Below are 7,652 nucleotides of genomic sequence, written 5' to 3' on the forward strand. Positions count from 1 at the left end.
CATTGATCACTAGGCACTTGCAGTGTGCCATCCCTCCGAGCTGTGTGACCTGTTGCAAGGTAACTGATGCTTCACAGAACCATTCTGTCTGTTGATACAGAAAAAATGTGCAGTGCTCTGCTTTACTGGTACTTCTATTAATGTTTTAGATCACCTGATTGTAAGAATTTTGATAAATCTACATTTTGAGCAAGCAAAGAATCTGGCTTCTCTAATTTAACACAAAGAGCCTGTAAATGTGGTTACAAATCTAGGCTTTTTTTTCCTGATCCAGTTTAAAAGTAGGACCTAAATAATATGTCTAAATGCTCCTGCTTCCTACCTAAACAAAGACTGGGTTGAAAGCATTTGTGATCTGGCACTACTGAAGAAAAATAAATAGCTAAAGGGAGCCTCAGCAGCAATTGTGGTTTGTGTGATAGATTTGCACCAGTTGCAGTAATAGCAAATAACTTAATTAAAACAATTCAATGTAGGTTAAACATGTGATAGTGTAATAGCTCACATTGTGGATGTTTGTAAATGAATGTTGCCTCCATCCAAGAAGTTAAATTGCCTTCTCAGTGAGGACAGGCCATCTCACCCTAATATTAAGATCAAGGTTTTCTATCATAAACTGTAACTGAAGATCACATATTTGGCAGTCAGAAGTCTAATATTTTAAAACTTTTTCTAAATTCAGTCCTGTGTTTGTGCATTTTAGGTGCTCGTGGGCAGGTATCACTGCACACACTAATTGCATGAAGGACTTGTGATGCAATAACAAGTTCCTTCAAGCTCTTCTAGATAGCATCCTTCTAAGAGGGAGTTACTTTCCAGGTATTATCTGTGTTATTTTTGTTGAAATAAAGAAATGCAATATTGAAGTGACAGCAGGAGGAGTCAAAGAACTTCATATTTCAGAAGTAAGATGTATGTTTTTATCTTTACATCTTTTCAGGTTTGGTTTTTTTAATTTAAAAATCTCATTAATTCTATTGAACTTCTTTCTCCAGCTGGCCTTAATGGTTGGTTTTCATTCAGGAGTTTCATAAAAACAAGTGTAGCAGCATTTTTCCATACATATGGAGTATATATAATGATTATCTGATGTTTTATTCTGTGTACAAGTAGGATTTGGGACCCCCAATTATTTTTAAATCTCTTGCACTGTGTGGCAGATCCTGGTCTCACAGAGTCCAGAACACCTTCCCTACCCTGTTGCTTATCCCTCAGCCCTGTGTAGGGCACCCCAAGAATCACCCCATGGGCCTGAGAGCATCATCCAAAGGCTTCTTGAACCCAGGCAGGCTTGGTGCTGTGACCATTTCCCTGGGGAGCTGGTTCCAGTGCTCAACCACCCTCTGGGGGAAAAACCTTCTGATATCCAACCTAAACCTCCCCTGATTCAGCTTCCTGCCATTTCCCCCAGCCCTGTCACTGGTCACAGGAGTGAGAAGATCAGCACCTGCCCCATCTCTTCCCCTGGTGAGGAACCACAGACTGCAACAAGGTCACCCCTCAGCCTCCTCTTCTCCAGGCTGAACAATCCAAGTGACCTCAGCTGCTCCTCATAAGTCATCCCATCCAGACCCTTCACCATCCTCGTGGCTCTCCTCTGGACACTCTCCAACAGCTTGATGTCCTTTTTATGTTGTGCCCAACCCTGCAGGCAGTGCTCCAGGAGAGGCCACACCAGAGCAGAGCAGAGTGGGACAATCCCCTCCCTGGACCAGCTGGCAATGCTCTGCTTGATGCACCCCAGGACAGGGTTGGTCCTCCTGGCTGCCAGGACACACTGCTGGCTCATCTGCAGCTGCCATCAACCAGGACCCCCAGGTCCCTCTCCACCTGCTGCTCTCCAGCCTTTCATTCCCTAGTCTACTGACCACCAGGGCTGCCCCATCCCAGGTGCAGAATCCAGCACTTGCCCTTGTTGCCTTCACCACAACCAACCACTCCATGTGGTTGGTGACTGCCCATCTCTCCAACCTCTCCAGGTCTCTCTGCAGGGCCTGCCTGCCCCCCCAGGGAGTCGACAGCTCCTCCCAGTTTGGTATCACCATCAAACCTGCTCAGAATTCCTTCCAGTCCTGCGTCCCAGGCATTGATGGAGATGTTGAAGAGGACTGGGATGGAGCCCTGTGGGACCCCACTAGGGACTTGTTTCAGAAGGAAGCACGCTGGGCTTTTAGCCTTCTTACCAGCCTCCTGGTGGGTTTTGCTGCTGTGTTTAGTTGATACAAAAATTCCTAGAGGAGGACACAGCACAGGTAACTTGATAGAAATATGTAAAATACACAAATAATGAAAAATGGTGGATTTTTAGTAGACTTCCTTTTTGTTTCCTATTTGTGAACTAAAGCTAAATCCTGTATTTCTAAACTAAACTAAATCAACTGCAGGATGAGCAGCTGATCATGAAGTGTTAGGAAATGCTCAAATTAAGGTCTCTGCTTGAAGCACTTCCTAAGCTAAATAAGACTTCAATGAAAAAAGTTGTGTGGGTGACACTGACTTGAAACCCTCACTTCTTTCAGCTGGTTAGATTTATTAGTTTTACCATATGTATAAAACGTATTTTTAAGGATAAAGTGTTGCAAAAAAAAAAAAAAAAAAAAATCCCCATTATTTAGCATTTCTGCAATAACTGAGGTGTGAAATTAGCACCATGGTTCACAGGACACAGCCAGCTCAAACAAATCACACAGACACACAGTTTGTCAGCTCCACTGGCACACACAACTTCAGCTCTCATTTATTTCTTCATATTTACACCTAGCAATTTTAACAGGTATATGGAATGAGCAAAGAAGAAATCATCTGCCTTTAATAAGATGAGCAGGGTGGATTCATCCTAATGCAAATGAGATGTTACACACGCTTGGGGAAAAATGCTTTCTGCAACTTCTCATTTCTGCTACAAAAATAATACATCAGGAAATGTTTGACCAAGAAATGGGCTCCTTTCTTTAGTTTAGGAAAATGGAAAAAGCAAAGACTGCCAGAGTTCTGGGTTAGGAGGATGTTGTTCAGCAGTGGTATCACCATGAGCCAAAGCTGGAAATTAATTACCTTATTGCCATTAGGATTATATTTTTTTAAATGAGGAAACAATCTGACTTTCAGACATGGAGCTTCATCAGATTTGGGTCCAGCTGCAGTGGCTACCTGCAGCCTTCCCTTTGTGCACGGTTCTTGGACAGGAATATCATCATCTGGAGCTGCAGAAGCCAGTGTTCCCTCCTGAGGAGCAGGGAGGGAGCAGCACAGGGACCTCTGTGCTGGGGAGCCCAGGGGAGCAACTGCTCTGGGGATGAGGGAGGAAAGGAAGGAAGCCAGACCTCATGCTGAATGCCTGATCCTGCCAGATCCTGTCCTCATCCAGTGCAGTGCAACCCCATGAGCCTTTTCCTCTTGCATGAGCTCACCAGATCCTCTTGATTGATCACTATTTTCATTTGACTGGCTAATGCTCCTTTATGTCCATCTCCAACAACAGAAAAGAACATTTTCATCTAATGATTCATCCCGAGTATTGTCTTCTCCATCTTTCTGCTGATCCTGCATCACTGCTTCTGCCTCAGCCATTACCCCAGGATTCAAACATGACTTTTCTGTAATTAACAAAAAAAAAAACCCATAGTAGCTGTAGTTTGAGATTCTTCTGTTGTCCTCAAAAACCTGAGTTTTGAAGAGCAGTGACATTTTCTAGCCCAGTGAGAAATGTGTACTGAGTGTTTTAAGCAGGACTTTCAGTGTCTCATGGGTGTTCATAGCCCTGAATTTTCACAGTATTTCAGCAATCTTTTAAAATTTATTTGATGATGTGCTAACTCTTCTGCTCTAGCAATCTCTAGATTTTCAAAATAGCTTGCTTGTCTATTTTCTACCTTAAGGTGAAAGAAACTTTGCTTTTACTGTTTCCATTTTTTCTCTGCTATTGCAACACTCACATTTCCAGACTGTTGGAGTATTTAACGACCCTGCTAAGGTCCTTGCAAACTGCCAGCACAGCTTCATGCAAAAAGGTGTCTGTGTATTAGCAGTGAATCACAGGGGGAGGCAGCCTGAGAATTCCTCTGGCTGTGGATTTGAAATAACTCGAAAGAAAACTGGTGAAAAAGCACTTGTGTTTTGGGTCACCTATTTCTCTTTCCCTATGTGAGAGGGGAGAAACAGACACCTCATCTGGGATGAAGCAAATTATTAGACTAAAAAAATGTTAATAAAACATTCCTGAGATCATGGGGCTCCTTCCTTGCCCTCAAACATCAGAGTATAGACACTATTTTGGTGAAGAGGCTCTTGACCCACCTCCTCTCTTTGTTCATTAGTACTGCCAGGATGGGCTCCAAGCAGCTCCTGTGAGGGCTTTTTCTGGCCACCCTCGTTCTGTCCCTCAGCCCTGTCACTGGGGTGTGACACAAACCCTTGCTGCTCTTCACCCTCAACTGTGCTCCCACAGAGTCCCACAGAACAGCCTGTTCCACAGGCTGAGAGTTTAGGTTCTCTCCTTCACAGAGCAAGAATGATGATGAATTTCAATACAATGTTGGGCCTGTTTTTTCTCTCTTGCAAAACTAAAGCTTATTTGGCTGTAAAGAAAAATTTACAACCCATTAGTATTTGAAATGAAATACTTTATAAAATAAAATACTTAGAGACATAAGTCTCTTCATCTTCATCTAACTTGACAGAGCTAATTGATGACTTGTCTGGAAGTGGCACCTTAAGCTCTGAGGAATCCTCTTCACTCACAACACAGATCTGCCCCTTTTCCAGGTACTTTCAGTAGCCACGGGACAGCACAGTGACTGTGTTATCATCTGTGCTTCACACACAGGACGTTGCTTGCACTGCAGGTAACCAGGAGCACAAGTGGAAACACCAGTTCCTCCTCTCAGCTCTCCCAAGATTTTATTTGTAAGCCAACTTTATAAAAAAATATTCAGACAGAGGAGAGATGATGCAATAAGCACATCATCACGTAGCCACAGGGAAGACAGTTATGAATTTCAAGGGCAAAACTTTCCTACTATCTGGCTGATTGAAAAGGAGAAAACAACAATTAGATAAAGGGAGGAGAGGCTACTAAAAGATTAGTATCTTATTCTGGAAGTGCTGCAGAGACTGGTGAATATTTTTATAAAGTAGTTATCCCTACACTTTTTCAGTATGTAAAATGCCCTTGTCACAAGGAGCTAAGTACCATCAGATGTTGATATTACTTGAATACCAGTTTTTTAAACAGCTGCAGAAGAATATGGTAGAGTGAAAAGGAAAGGAAAACTGTAGAGCAATTTCATGATACTCATTTACTGATCTCTTTGGTATTAGTTCCTTCTCAAGAAAGCAATTCCATGTGGAATAGACTGAAATGGACATCACTGTGGCAGTAATGGTTGCTTAGAAACTGAATTATGAAGAGCTCTCTTTAACTGCTGAGGGATTAGCTGGTCCAGGAAGGTAGTGAAGAGTGGTCTAACAATGTCAAAGGAAGCTGAAATGATTTGAACATGGGGATGAATGGCTGAGTGGCAGAGACAGCAAGATGGGTTGTGAGTAAAAGCAGGGAAAGAAAAATCCTGGGCATGTTGCTGCAGCAGAAGGCAAAAAAGGTACTATTTTTTTTCTCTTTTTTTTTTTTTTTTTTTTAGCAGCACATGATGCAGTTCTGTGCAATGCAGTTTGAAGGTGTTTATAGGTCAGAATGGTGGAAATAAGTGTAACAGAGTTGCAGAGAACTGCAGCCGGCAGGAATGTGCTTTCAACTACTTGCAACGTCAGGAAGAGTTGCATGGGTGGGACCACAGGGATGGTGTGATGCCATTTGTGGCTGTGCAGAAACAAGACTCTGTGCAAGTGATAGCCTGCTGGTGGTTTCATGCTGTGGATCTGCTGTCATCCCCTGTGGTTTGTTCTGCAACTGGAAAATAAAATACGAGGTGTTTCTTCAGCATGTGCTCACAATACCATTCCCATGCTCAGTGCATGAGCACACAGGGTGGGGCTTGCTGGCTGCTCTTACAGTCCTTCTCAACTTCCTGATGAGGCATCTTTTTCCTGCAGTTTCCCAACTGCCTAGCCTTGTTTTCACTGTTGGGATCGTTTTCTTCAACCTGTCTTTACCCGTGCTCTTTGTTTATCCTTTCATTAAAGTTGCCAGATCACCCCTGTCTGTACTGACCAGAACCAGTCTGACTTGTCTCAGACTGTAGCACATGGAGCCTGGGGTGTCACCTCCTGATCCCCTGTGTCCAGAGCTGGATGGTGGCACTGGTGTGGGAAGGCCCTGTGTGCCACCAGGCTGGGCAGCAGAGCAGGCTCTTTGCTCTTGCTATCCCCACCATCAACCAGCTATAGGCAGAGCTGCCCCAGAGAGGCAGTAACATGTTGTCACTGCACCCCAAAGACTGCAAAGTGCTGGAGCCATTGCAGTGTTCCCCACCCTGGCTTTTGGTTTGGTTTGGTTTTGGGGTTTTTATTTTCCAATAGGAGTAGACATCACCTCTTGCTTTTCCTCCTCTCAGAACTAAAAGAGGTTGGACAGCTTTAACCAGAACTAAACACGGAGATGAGGTGGTCAGGATCTGTTTTGGTACTCCTGTGTTCCTGTAACCAGGAAACTGGCAGGATTGTGATCTTATGGAGAAGCAGGGAGCCTCTCCTTTCTGCTGCCTTTAGCCAAGGGCTGCAAAGGGGCCTGGCTTTTCTCTCCTTAATTTGGTGTCCATGTTTCACACAAAGACAAGTACAGATCACAGAATCACAGAAGGGCTAGGGTTGGAAGGGGCCTTAAAGATCATCTAGATCCACCTGCCCTGCAGTGGCATCAAAACCTCACCCTTTGAGAGGCTGTCAGAAAATGAGCAGTTGCATCTCATCCCCAACTAACAGTTAGAACCCACGGGGTCTGTGGAAAGGAAAAGCTGCCTGGTCGAGGTGGGTTTGTTTCCTCGCAGTCCCACAGGTGTTTGGACTCCAGGCGGGGTGGCTGACTCACCAAGCAAGGAGTGAAACGTTTCCCTCCTCCTCCCAAGATCCAGCACCGCATTCCTGGGAGATGCCTTTGGCCCCAGTCAGCTGCTCAGGGCTCTGGCAGACGCTGCTTGTCAGTGCTGAGGGTCCGAGGATTCCCACTGAGGAAAACCTGTGAGCAAAGCTGCTTCAGCTGGAGATCAGATGCATTTTCTCACCTTTTCCTTCCTCCTCACCCCAAGTCCTTTCCTATTCCCAAGCTGCCATACAGGGCCTGAGAGGCAACCAGAGATGGGAATTCGTTTGTACCACGGGATTAAAGGATTGACGTTTTACAAGTCATAAGGAAATAAGCAAGTTACTAACCAAAGTAAATCAGTCCACCAGGCCTGTGTTTACCTGTAGTTCTTGTGAGTTAGTTAAATGCCATTTAATTAAGCTCCTACCACTCCGAAAGTCTCACAGAACAAAACGAGGGCAGCTGAAGGGCAGGGGGATGAGGTGACCCCTAAAACGGGGCAGTTCAGGCTTTAAGGCAGGCCCGGCCCGGTGACCTCCCGCACAGAAACGCAGCGGCTGCACCTCCTGCCCAGATCTCTGCCTTTTTAGGGGGCCTGCTCGCTACCCTGGCTCCTGGCTTTTCCTTTTTTTTGTTGTTTTAATTAAACATGAGCTGCTGTCGCAGCCCTTGG

This window comes from Apus apus, chromosome 9, assembly GCF_020740795.1.
Source record: "Apus apus isolate bApuApu2 chromosome 9, bApuApu2.pri.cur, whole genome shotgun sequence".
Classification (NCBI taxonomy): Eukaryota; Metazoa; Chordata; class Aves; order Apodiformes; family Apodidae; genus Apus; species Apus apus.